This window comes from Meriones unguiculatus, chromosome 7, assembly GCF_030254825.1.
Source record: "Meriones unguiculatus strain TT.TT164.6M chromosome 7, Bangor_MerUng_6.1, whole genome shotgun sequence".
NCBI lineage: Eukaryota > Metazoa > Chordata > Mammalia > Rodentia > Muridae > Meriones > Meriones unguiculatus.
The window spans coordinates 3,545,069-3,558,894 of NC_083355.1; positions in this window are offsets into that span (position 1 = coordinate 3,545,069).

Sequence of the window (13,826 nt, forward strand, 5' to 3'; positions counted from 1 at the left end):
AATTCCATGGTGTCTGGTTTCTCATTGTTTCTCTCTGCTTCAGACAGCCTCTTGGGGTGGGCTTTGGAAAGCTGTGTTTAATGCTCTGGGCCTTCCAAAACGCTTGTTTCCACCTTCACTTCTGCTATCTTCGAAGCCTCTGAAGAGAGGCTGTGCCGCTCACTGTCAGGGCAGGGTGGGCCATCCTGTCCTAAAGACAGAAGCAGACAGCGCTCCATAGTCAGAGAATGTTCCTGTGCTGTCAGTTCAGATCCCTGAAGCAGGCTCCAAACTGAAGAACAGCCGTGTGTGCAATTTCCTTGGAATACGATGCTGCGAGCAAATGAAGTCCACAAATACTGGTGTTCCCTCCACTCTCTCAGGCTGTGTGCTGCTGTGGGTTGAGGACAAAGGGAACTGCAGCCTTTGGGGAGGAAGCCTCGGATTCCTAAGTGTGCAGAGGACCATCCACTCCTTCTTGAAGCCTCTAGAGATGGTAGGACTAGAAAAAAAAAGAAAGAAAGAAAAAAAAACATGAAAAGGCTGACGGTAGGGAGGAGCCCCTCCTATGGACAGCATAGAAGCATTTAGTGTGGATAGCTATTTCCTGCTTTGTTTATGCTGCTCTGCCCCCACCTCCCACCAAAGCTGGAAAGGGCAGAGGAAGGACCCTGCAGGGTGAAGGAGACTCCAGACCAGCTGTGTTCACCTCTGCCTGACATGCATCTTCCCGCCGGCTCCTCTCCTGGCACTGAAAATTATTTATGTTTGCAAATTGCTTTTGATTCACGTGAGTTATTCCTCTGGCCTGCCAACAGGTCTGGGGATGAGAATTATCCAGCTTGCAAGCTGGGAAGCCAAGGGAGACGGATGAAGACGCAGCAAAGTGGAAGCTGAAAGCCTTGGGATTTGGTCTCTGCTCTGACGCTGCAGAAGCCATTGTGCCCCTTGCCTGGTCCCTGGATTGCTCAGCTGCAAAAAAGAGAGACTGGGTGTTGAGTTTTCCTGGCCTTTGTGGCTCTTACATTTCTTGAGCCATGTCACCCAAAAAGGCACAGAAGAGGGTACCCTGGCCTCAGGCTGTTCCCTGCTAACCCCCTACTGCTGTGGAACTGAGGCTGCCCAGCATAGGCCAGCAGGAAGGACTAGCTGGGTGGCCAGGAATGCCTCTTTTCTTTGTCTCTTGCTTAGCACTGTCCTTGATGATGTCTCGTTCCACAGATGAAAACAAATGTCTGTAGAGGAACAGGAAGGGTGGAAAGTCCCCAAGGCTGGTCCAGGAGAGAAACACACACAAACACAGGAATAATCATGGTATTCCCAAGCAGGCCAGAGCAAGAACAGCTTTGTGGAGGGTGGATGAAGCTGCCTGTGCCGCCAATGGGAAAGGGCCAGCCCACTGACAGTGATGGTGAAGTTTAGAGAGCACAGATGGGGAAACTGAGGCTCCTCAAAACCAGAGTCCACTTCAAGGTGAACTATGACTGTCACCCCAGAGGTCATTCTCTGTGTACAAGGAGCTGTCTGGGTCCCAGTGTAAAGCACACTTCACTCCCTCTAATGATCTCTCAAACCCAGCGTCACGGCGGAGTAAGACCACATTTCCTGGACAGTACTGTGGTCTGGATTCTCTGGATTGTGGTTTTGTGCTGAACCTAGAGAGCAGACGCAAAGGTCTGGGTTTCTTCGAATCTAGTGAGCACCAAGTTGGGGAGCAGACCACCGTGGGTCCTGTTTCTTGAGGCAGAGAGAACCTGCTGACCTCGGAGTCTTAAGTTGGTTGGCTTTCACAGAAATGCAGTGTTTGCTCAGTCCTGCCTGACCAATGACAGAGTCTCAGCCTCAGCCTGGGGGGGAGTTGGGGTCTGTGTACCCTCTGCTGTGAGAGAGAGCATCTATGGGTGGCCCACTGACAGCTGGGTATGGGAGAGGGCCTCTCCCCCAAAGCCCGTGCCAGGGGCTGAGGTCCCAGCCTTGGCAGGCGTGCCACCACCAAGGCCCCGTTGTTATAGATAGCTTCACATTTCCCTTTGATTCCTCACAAGAAAGAGGTACAAACCAAGAGAATGTATTAGTGACTGTTTTCCTGAGGCTCTGTCTAAGTGACCCTTGGCCTTTGGTAGGGCGTATTTTAGAGAAAAACTGGAAAGTGAGATAATGAAACAAAAAGAGAGAGGAGAGAGGAGGCAGTATGCGGAGTATGGGCAGTGAAAGAGAAGGAAGAGGGGAGATAAGGGTGAGGGGATGAGAGGAGAGGGAGGAGAGAAGAGGGACAGGAGGTTGGGAGAGAAGGGAGGGGGAGGGCTGGTGAGATGGCTAAGTGGCCAAAGGTGCTTGCTGCTAAGCCTGAAGACCTGAGGGTGATACCTATGTCCAGCTTGGTGGAAGGCTCCTACAAGTTGTTCTCATGGATATCACACACACACACACACCATATAAATAAAAATATAATAAATTTTTTAAAAAAGTGGTGGAGGGACAATGGGTTGGGGAAGCTGGGACAAGAAGTGGTGTGTGATCCCAACAGAAAGAGAGAGGTAGAAACAGGGAAGAAACAAAAGCAGGCCAGGCAGGGGGTCCAAAGGCTGCAACAAGATGGGGAGAAGGAAGAGTCCAAGAGACTGAGTCTCCTGGGGATGATCACAGAGAAGGGCATGCCACTGCAGCGGGCTTCCTGCCAGGAGTGAAGAGGCTGCAAAGGCAGGGAGGCCGTGCACAGTGGGAGAAAGACGGAGCGAGCAAGGCTCTGCCCCGCGGAGAGCAGGTATTCTCACATCCGGGCCTGGCTCTGGGACCAGGAGGCCTGAACTAACAGCACAGGATGCTCCTAAGGAAGCTGACATGTTTTAAACATGAACTGGGGTAACTGGGGTGCATGCAAACAGCTAGATTTTAATAGTTGTACCATGGTCCCCTAGGAGAGTGCTCTGAGCTTAGAAACAACCTGGAGGAAAAGATCGTAAAAGCTCTCAACTGAAGACAGATGTGTGTCACACAGTGACAGCGCAACCTAAAACACACACGCGGGCCAATAAGCTGTCTAAGTGGGCAAAGACATTTGCCATGTATGGTGAGAATGTATGTATGGGAGCCATGTATGAGAATGGCCCGCATAGGGTCATATTTTACATGCTTGGTCCCCAGTTGGTGGAACTGTTTGGGAAGGATTAGGAGGTGTGGTCTTGTTGGGGATGTGCCTCTGGGGGTGAACTTTGAGCTTTCAGAAGCCCACGCTAGGCTCAGTGACTCCGCTGGCTGCCTGTGGGTGAGGCTATAAAGCTCTCAGCTGGTTCCAGAGCCATGCTTGTCTTCTTCACATCTGACGAGAATGGACGAGCTTCCTGAAACTGTGAACAAGCCCCCGTTAAGTGCTTTCCTTGCATCAGCCATGGCGTTTCCTCACAGCAATAAAACAGTAACTAAAACAACAGCAATCTTCAGACCTGAGTTCAGTCCCTGGAACTCACATAAAGGCAGAAGGAGAAAACTGATGCTACAAAGTTGTCCTCTGACCTCACACATGCCGTGGCCCATGTGTCCATACACATGCATTAAGCAAACACACACACACACACACACATACACACTACAATTACAAAAGAAAAACCAAACACTGAGCATAGCTCAGTAGTGGAGTATTTGTCTAGGAAGCTCAAGGCCCTGAAATGGCTCTCTAACACCTCAAAAACAAAACAACAATATACAGAAGTTCTTTTTACCAGTTTTGCATCATTTCCATGAGTTAGCAAAATACTCAATTGAGATTTCTTCTTCTTCTTCTTCTTCTTCTTCTTCTTCTTCTTCTTCTTCTTCTTCTTCTTCTTTTCAAGATAGGTTTTCTCTATGTAATAACCCTGGCCTCAAACTCACAGAGATCCACCTGCCTCTGTCTCCTGAGTGCTGGGATTAAAGGTGTGTGCTGTCATACCTGGCTCTTGAGTTTGTTTGTTTAGGTTTTTTGAGACATGGCTTCTCTGTGTAAACCTAGCTGTCTTGGAACTTGCTCTGTAGACCAGTTTGGCCTCAGACTCAGAGACCCGCCTGCCTCTGCTTCCCGAGTGCTGGGATTAAAGGTGTGTACACCTATGCCTGGTATTGATTGAGATTTCTAAGAAATTGTTATCTTTTTTTTTTTTTTTTGCTCTATGTATGTGTGCGTGAATGTGATGCTCTCTGAAGCCAAAGATGTCCAGTCTCCTAGTGCTGGAAACGGAATTTAGATCCTCTGCAAAACCAATACAGGCTCTTACCCACTGAGCCATTCTCCAGCCCTGGATTGTTGTTTTTAGGGGCTGGGGACAAACGCTGGCCCGGGAACCCACAGACTGAACTGGAGAAGTCATTAAGAATATCTCTACTTGGGAGAAGCTCAGAACCCAGAGCTCAACAGGTGTCAACCTGGAAGTACCTAGCAGCTCTTGGGAGCACACGCTCCCGCCCTTCACCCGAAGGCTTCAGCACAAAGGGCCTAGTCCCCCCCTCTCCCCCCCGCACATCCCAGCTCCTCCCACCTATCTGAGTCCAACATTTTCCTTTGGCCCAGAGAAGCAGGATGTGGCAGAGCAAGGATTAGTGGGCTGGTAAACCTGGCCGACTGTGCCGCCTTCTGTGCTCTCAGAAGTTCTGTGCCCTGGGGCTGGTGACTCTGGCCCCAGGAGCTCCCTAAAATTGGCTCCATTCTTGTGATTCAGTCTCCAAAATTCTGCCTCTTGAGAGAAACTGCCCACACCCCTGGCCTAAAGCAGACTCTGTTTGTTAGCTTCTTTTATTTCATTTGGAGTGGTAGTCCTTGTCCTAGTTTCTATTGCGATGATAACACTGTGACCAGCACCAACTTTGAGAGGACAGGTTTTGTTTGTCTTACACTTCCAGGTCACACTCCATCCCTGAGGGAGGCCGAACTAGGGGTTCAAGCAGCAACCTGCAGACAGGGACCTAAGCAGAGGCCATGGAAGAATGCTGCTTTCTGGCTTGCTCTGCATCCCTTGCTCAGCCTGCCGTCTTGTGTAACCCAGGACCACCTCTCCATGGCTGGCACCACGCACAGAGGCCTGGGCCCTTCCTCCATCAATCATTACTCAAGAAAATGGCGTACTTGCTTCTGAGTCAGTCTGATGGTAGAACCTCAGCTGAGGTTCCCTCTTCCCAGATGACTATAGTTGCTGTGAAGCTGACAAACACTGATCCACACAGCCCTCATCTGACACACCCACCTCCCTAAGAACATAAACACCAAGAAAGCTAGTCCCCGTAGGTTTCGCTCACCAGTCTCTTCCCAGGAATTAGAACTGCAAAGATCTCATGAGCTGTTTGTTGAGGAAAGGAAGTAGAGAAGAAAAAGAAAGGGAAAGAGAGAGGGAGAGGGAAAAAAGGAGAATGGAGGGAAAGGGAAGAAGGGAGGTGGAAGGAAGAGGGAGAGAGGGAGGGGGAGGGAGAGAGGAAGGGAAGGGGAATCCTTAGCTCTTTCACCAGCCTCCAGCAAGACCTTGACCTGGGGAGGGTCCTAGCCAGCATATTCCTGCTTGGTGCTGGTGCCCCCTTTGTTAATGTGACCCCTCAGTCACTTTTTATTTCATTTGGAAAGGGTGTATTAAAAGGGGTAAATGATTTTTGTTGTAATGAGGCCAAACGGGGGGGCTAGTTCCTAAAGACGGCGTGGGTCCCAGAAACAAATGCCCTTGGCAATTAAATTCTAAAATCAGAGCACCCAAGGCCCCCAGCTCGGCAGCCCTGTGCTTAACAGTGTTCCCTTCTGATGTGAGCCACCCTCCACTCTCTCACTGGCCTCCTGTGATGGGAAAGGGGCAAGGACAGGAAGAACATCCAGTAACAGTTGCTGGGCAGCTGGGTGACTGCAGCAGGAGGAAGGAATTGTACCCTCTTGGTAGTTTGGGACACAGCAGCTTCTGGGTAGCCTTGTCCCTAGACACATGGACCATTTGGAAACACTCAATGAGACCTTCATCTAGGCCTGACCTTGGGGTCCCTCAGAAGCTGGTTCCCTGACGACCTGCAAGAAGCTGATTTTCTCAAATGGAACTGGCCCCTCCCCCACCCCAGTGAGGCCCCAAGAGAAGACCCCCAGCTGGGGAGTTGCTTAGAACATGGCGGAGAGAGGCCTCCCTGAGTGTGCAAGGCATGGGTGACAGCAGACGCGTGTGCCAGTGTAGCTCATCAGAGCTTGGATCTCTGCAAGTAGGAGCGGTATCAACTCTGACATCATGGAAGGCTCTCCCAAGTCTGTGTCTGTTGACTCTCTGCCCCTACCTGATCCCCAAGCTGGGTGAAGACCACATGGTCACTTCTCTTGGCCCGACTGGGCCATGTATAGGCAAGCTGTCTCCGTGTGGCCCAGGCCATGTGTGGAGGTGTGACGTTGCTGTGTTGAATGGATAGCTGACAGAGGGAGCAAGCAACATATGACTTGGTTTCCCGAATTCTGTGCTCAAGGTAAGCATGGACAGCCAATCTATGAGTGCTGGAGACTGTTGGGTGACAGTTTCCTCTGAGAGAAAAAAAAAAAAGCAGGGGGTGATGGTGACCCCCACGTGCCTCTAATCCCAGCACTCCTGAGACCGAGGCAAGTGGATCTTTGTGAGCTGGAGGCCAGCCTAGTCTACAGAGAGAGTTCCAGGAGAGCCAGGGCTACCAAAAAACCCTATCTCAAAAATACCAACAAACAACAACAAAACCTCATACTGCAAGGAGGCTCCTTAGGCAAAAAGGCTTCAAGAAGTCCCTGAAACTGAGCAGATTAACTAGTCCCGCCCCCTGCCAGAGTAAACATTTAGAGCCCAGCTGCAAAGGCTTGGGTGAACTGAGATGCCAAGAGGCTGAGCAGCAAGAGGGCTCTGAGACAAGTAAAACCTGGAAGCAGCACAAACCTGCTGAACCGCCTGGGAGGGGCTTAAACAGACTGAGGGGCCTGGAAAGGACACGCTGAACCTGCCCGCAGGCGGTGCAGTGTGTTCTCAGCTTTCCCGGGCTGTGGCCTGTGCTGCGCCAGGCCTTGGCCATGTAGTTGTCTTGAGTCATGTTCGCTCCTGTAAGTGACCCCTCACCCATACTCCTGCAGGTGAGTCCAATAAAGCTCGTTGGTTCTCCAAGCTGGACTTTGATGGCAGCTGTCGTGGGTGGGTTCCATGTGGGATGAACTATGTTTCGGGAAGAGTCATGTGACGTGATTGGTGCCTGAAGAGGAACACGATGAAGGTGAGTTGGGGAACAGGGAGTGCACGGACCTGGCTATGGGTAGGGAGGCGAGGTGTGCAACTGACACTGAGAAGCCTGAGGGGGAGATTCCAATGGAGTTGTCCTTCCTGTGCAGGTGTTAGTGTGTTAGTGCCTAGGACAGCATTTGCATGGCGTTTTTTGTTTGTTTGTTTGTTTTTGTTTTTTTGAGACAGAGAGACAGGGTTTCTCTGTGTAGCCCTGGCTGTCCTGGAACCCTCTCTGTGGATCAGGCTAGCTTGGCACTCAGCGTTCCACCTGCCCCTGCCTCCTGAGTGCTGGGTTAAAGACATGCTCTGCCATGCCCTGCCGTTGCATGGTTCTTGCTATAGGCAGTAAGACACACAGCTGAGGCTGAGCCGTCAGGGGTGTCTGTGGGGAGAATTCTAGGATGGCAGCCTTGTCCTGTGTGGTGGGGGCAGCATGCCTGCCTGTTTTTGTAGGGCCCACTGTGTGCCTATGGAGAGCCCTGGGAAAAAAGGCTTACAGGAAATTCTGCAGTCTCTGAGAGTCCTGTCTGTGTGGAGGAGGTTGTCTGGCTGCTGCTGTGTGTAGTTACAAATGCATCAGAGGCTGAGGTGGCTACAAAGCAGGGACCTGATTGTGTTAAAGAACAGTTGTGGCCAGTATCCTCCATGTTAGTCTCTGGTTTGGCAAGTGAATTAGATAAATGAGAGGATGAGGTAGAGGTGTTGTCTCGCTGCTTCTTAATGTTTGAGGGCTGGAAGGAAAAGACAGTACAAGTTAGATCTGTGCTCAGAAGCCCTTCCTGGGATCCACAAACTTGGAACCATGGGGAGGATTCAGAGAGTGACCAGGAGGAGAACATGTGAAAAGCAATAAAAGACACCCGGAGGGCCTGACATTAAATAGAAAAGGGGGGAATCTGTTATCCAGCTGCAGATGGAGCCACTAACAATGGTCGAATACAATAAACCGTGTTAATAACGGAATATCCAGTGCCTGAGCTGCTGGAATTGGGGAAGACTTTCAGGCAAGCGATGGAAGACCCTGTTGCAGTCTGGCTTGTGAGGCTGGGGGGCATGGGAGTGGACGGGATCAGGCTGCCTGCTGTGGGGGCAGGAAAGCTGAGTGCTGGAACACTTCCCATCCCTCCTTGAGGCAAAGGCTGCATGACCCGAGACAGTGTGAGGGAAACCAGTTCCTGGTGGACAGGCTTATGGAATCCATTAGGATACTTGGTTATCTCTGTCTGAGGTCCCCGCAGATATCAGGGGCTGGAGGACCATGGAGGAGGGATAGACGCTATTGAGGAAACTAGGAATAAGAGGAGCTGTGTTCAAACTTTCAGTTCACCGGATCGGGTGAACTGTGTTCACAGAGGAGCTAAAAGGCCGTCCGGCAGGGCTCCCGAGTCTGGTATGGACCTTCAGAGGCCTTGCTGAGTCCCTTGGGGCAAGGTCTTCCTGAGGTAGGAAGGCTTTGGTAGAGCTGTAAAGGGAGTTCTTCAAGTGAGAGGGCAGCTGAGAGGAGAGAGTTCAAAGATGAAGCACAGGAAGAGGCATGTCGGTGGCAGGATTTGTGCCGAGCTGGAGTTTGGAGTTCTGAAGGAAAAAAAAAAAAACAAAACTCATAGAAAGCCAAAATGTGCTAAGGGGCTTCCAGACAGCTTTAAAGCCTGAGGAATGGTTCACAGAAGATGCCGTGAAAGAACAGTACAGATGGAGACGATCAAGCCTGCCCCAGGGGTGGTAATTAACCCCCCCCAATAGTAAGGAGGGTACATTTCCCTTCAGCAAAAGATCAGACGAGGGACAGACACGCTGTGTCCAGGCGGAGCAACTCTCTGAATGGCCAGGTCTGGTGGATCGAGAGGCAACAGCCACTGTGCCAACTCGGGGCTGCTCTGACCCAGGGACCAGCATGTGCAGCACGGGAGAGTGGGACCTCATTCACCTTTGACTTTGAGTAGGTATGAGCAAATTAAGTCAGGTCCACTGAGTTCATCAGTGGGGGTGGGGGGGAGGTGGAGGCTCCGAGGAAGAGCTCCAGGATAAGGACATGTAACGGTGGCGGTGGCGGCGCAGAGAGAATGACCGAGGATTACCACAAGCTAATTAAGTTAGCACTTCCTGTCAATGCTCTTCACCCAACCTTGATCTGTGGAGGAAGCAGTTGACAGCAGCGGTGGAGCCTTTCTGTTCTGCCCTACTCCTTGCTTATGTTTGAGTTAGTACCTTGTTACTTGTGAACCCCTGGGAACCTGGCACTTGCTGATGACAGTGGCAACAGGTTATCAGAGCTTCCATTTGGCATGGAATGGTGGTTCCGGATGCTGCCTTGTCCTGCCCATCCTCTGGCAAAGGTTTTGTGAATATGGATGGCTGAATGCTAACCTCTGAGTGTTTTGCAGATTTGGAGAGCTGTTGGAGAGATAAACAGGCCCAGAGCTGCTTCTGCCTACCTGCAATCCTCCTGAGGCAGTTAACTAAAAGGAAAAGTTAAAACCAGCGCTACAGAGTTTAAATACACAAGCTATACCCTGCACGCAGAGAAAAGGACACCCTCCGGGTTCATAACCCCCTGTGATTTGTCAGCCCGGGAGGCCCCTGAGGCCCCACAGACCATAAGGGCTATTGCTACTGCTGTTGGTCATCTTCCGGAACTTGACTGAGGCCCTATTGTTGAAGATACTGCACATGCGTGCTTTGACTCTCGGACATGGAGAAACTAAGCCGGGACTGAGCTATAAGCTTCCGCCCTGCTGGCTGGCTTTCACGATGGCACAGCGAGCCACACAGGCTGCTGCTGGAGAACCATCACCAACATTCCTGCTTGGCCAGGGGCCCTGCGTGTTAAAATGCTGACACCTTGAGCAGGAAACGCCTGCCTTCCGACTAGATTCAAGGCCTACTCCACAAGAGAGAGCACACACCTGGTACTGCAAGACAAGACAAAAACCGGTGGCCGGAGAGGTCCTAAGCCCCAGTGGGGAAGCAGTATCTGTGCTTCTGCTAGCTATGGTGTGCCCATCAAGCCACCTTCTAAACGTGTGTTTACACCTCCAGATGGCTAGGTTACCGGCGTCAGCTCATATCACTGGTGAGGTGGAAGAGAACATGTGCAGGTTACTGTGGCCTGTCTTAGCCAGAGCTGGACAGCTGTAGTCCCCCTTCATGTATCACTGATGGGAGGGATATAAGAGCAGAGGAAGGAGAGGAGTGTTGAGAGATTGAAACATTCAATTGTTCAGGGGCTTTCCTTTAGAAGGGAGGAAAACAACTAAAAAGGTTTCAGGAACTCCCTGAAACAAAGCAGATTCACTAGACCCCTCCCAGTCAGAGTAAACCTTAAGAGCCCAGCTGCAAAGAAGATACAACAGGGCCCATGGATAGGTGGCTTCTCTGCGTCATGCATGGAGCTGGCTTGCACTACCCAGTCCCATGGAAGCCCCTGGTAGAAGAGTCCGGCTTGGGCTAAGAACCCTGGACTCTCCACAGCCACTAGATTGCTTCCCTGCCCTCACCCCCAACCATACCCCAATAGTCCCTGTAGTCACACAGCAGCTCAGAAACAGCCCTCTGCAGCTCTGCTATAGTGAAGCTTCTACCCAGAAACCAGGAAAGCATCTAGGATTCCAGAGCCAGGCTTTGTGCTTGGGAATGCCCTGCCCTGTCTCCCTCACTCCACTCAGGGCACTTGTGTCTCTTAGAGGCTGCTGGAATCAGTATCCTTCATTGGTTGCGCTGTGTGTTTTTCACCATCAAGCTAGCCCAGTATGTGGGAGGCCTGGATAGATAGAGAATAAACGAGACATGTGGATGAGGCCACCTGCCCCTATTGCTGCCTCAGGAGAGAGTCGGAGCTCAGAAAGTGCTGACTACAATTGGCAGATAGAGCCAGGTTCCTGGCACAGGCCTACCAGGAAACGTCCTGAGGTATCAAAGTGGTGTAGGGCTCCCTCCTGTTTTGGTTTGGTTTGGTTTTGGTTTTGAAGACAGGGTTTCTCTGTGTAGCCCTGGCTGCTCTGGAACCTGCTCTGTAGACCAGGCTGGCCTCAAACTCACAAAGATCCTCCTGCCTTTTCCTCCTAACCCTGAGTGCCAGGATGACAGGTGTGTGCCACATGGCCACCACCACCACCACCGCCGCCACCAGCACCAGCACCAGGCACTGCTCCCTCTTTTTATCTCTTCTGTCTTCGCTTTATCCTTTACCCTTCACACACTTAGGAAATGGCTCTGGTCGCAGCTACTGGAGTCTTCTGTTCACTCTATCTCATTAGTTTCATCCTCGGCTTAACAAATGCAATGCACACTCGTACCTACAGTTCTGTGCCTGCTTCCCATCCCCGGCTGCAGGCAGAGCACCGAGCCAGGCACCGTGTGAATGTCGTTTCTGGCTTTCTCTCTCCTCCCATCCTGGCAGCAGCTTGAAAGCTGTATGCATTGCTGTCCCAGCCACAAAGAAATGGAGGTGTTGAGTCAACACCCTGCTGGCTAGAAGCAGAGCTTGGGGAACAGGGAGCTGGCTCCTAAGCACAGCGGCCCATGGCTGCCATTTGACATCCATATGGGAAGGATATGTTGGCCATGATGCCTTCCTGGCAGGAGAGACAGCACAGCCATAAACCCCCCTACCTGTCAGAGGCCTCTGCTGGGGACCTCCACAATGGGCTCAGCTCTCTAGAGCCATAGGAATGTAGCTGAGGAGAGCCTTAGGGAGAAGGCGCATTTTACAGAGGGTGTCAAGAGTCCGCTGCCCCATAAGCAGCCATGTTCTCTGAGGCAGGAGCCATGGCGTGGATCTGCTGAAGGCCTGGCTAAGACCCAGGTACCTTGGTCTGCTTCAAAAGCAAGTCAAGCCCCTGGAACCCTCCCAGGGTGTGCTTGGCTTTAGGGTGGCCTCCAGGAGAGCACGGACCACATCATGTGTGGTACATGCCTTTTGCTGGCCGTTTGCTCGTTAAGACCTTCCTGACTCGTCCCTGAGGGCTTTGCCTCGGAGCTATGGTGCTAGGGACTAAACCAGGGCTTCACAGCACCCAAGCAGGTGGGTGAGCTACACACTCAGCTTCTGCCTGAGTTTCTTCACAGCTGATGAGAGTTTTGTTGTGGTCATCTTGACTACATGGTCATTTTGGGGGGCTACTTTGTGAATGCTTTGGTTGGGTCTGTTCTGGTGGGCTGAGGGAGCCCTACAGTTTTTGCCAGACATCTCCTATCTATCTGGCCTGTGGTCTACTTCTGTTCCCCGCCCCCAAGGTGTGCCCTACCTATTCTATGTCCTCAACAGCATCTAGGGCTGTCCTTGATGGCACTTGACATAGCACATGACCTCTGCTTTCCTCCCAGCCCAGTCCTAATTGTGGGAACACCCATAGCCTGAGCATAATAATGCTTGGCCAACAAGACATAGCTAGGAAGTCTGTAGACAAACAGCTAGCTGACTGGACAGAGTGACAGCAAAGGAAGGAGTGGAGGAAGAGTCTGGGAAGAGAGCGGGCCTACGCTTCTAAGAGCTTTGCTGCGGCTTCATCTGTGCTGCTGCTGGCCCAAGGGACCCTGCAGCCACATCCTCTGCTGCCTCTGCCTCCCTGCTGCAGCTAGAACAATGCCAGCAGCAGCAGCAGCAGCAGCAGCAGCAGCAACAGCAGCAGGTTTAGGGGATAGTGGGATGCTTTTCCAGCTGTGCTGAGGTGAGGCAGGGGGCAGGGATCTTGCTTCGGAAATTAGGCTCTCCTCATGTCACTTAGCCGGTGCGGTGCCTACTCAAGTGTCAGGAACCTTGGTGTCATTTCACAGAGTCTCCCTTGTGTCCCCACTGTGCAGGCAAGGCTCGCAGAGCCTGGAGAAACCCAAGCCCTGCAGGGTGCCTTTGGACCCTTGGGCTTTGTTTCCTGGAACTGTGAGGCCTTGGGTGGAGTCTCTGGGAGCCGGTCAGGTCAGCCTCCTACTGAAGCTCCAAATCCTTGCCATTTCCCAATTCCACCTAGGAGAGCCCAGGGCAGTCCCAGAGATTGATGGATTGCTCTTGCTCAGCCACTCGAGACTCCACTGCCCCTCTCATGTAGCCATGCCCCCAACCAGGGAGCTTGAGAGCTCACGGGGCAGCTAGAGGAGGAGACATGGCTTTGTCAGATGACACCAGCTTCTGCTTGCTCGCTCGCTCAATCGCTCGGACATGGCCTGTCAAGGTTCATTTCCTGGCAAACCTTTCAGAAGGAAGAGCAGCCTCATGTAGCATGGAGTGAAAGTACCCCGGCCTTTCCTGGCTTGTTCCAGCCCCCAGTTGCTTTTTAAAACATTTTACCCCTGCCTAGAAAGATGCCAGATGACAGGGTGGCTGCCTTGGCAGGTAGCTCTCTTCTACACCTACTCCAGGTGAAGGCAAAAGGGAGGCATCAGAGTCAGATCAGAAACCCTACACTAATACTGTCTTAGAGCAAGCCTGTTCTCTTGACTCCAAAACAGAGGCCCAAGCTGGAGAAGGCCAGAACTCCCAGGAGGGGAAGCCTACCAGGTTGCATCTGGGCCCTATCATCTAAGCAGGACACTGGGAGTAACAGGAACCCTGCGATCGGATCCTAGAGCATGGCGCCCCTCCTCCGGGCATGCCTGCTTGTCCTCCCGCGGCCGTGGCCACGCTGGCATCAA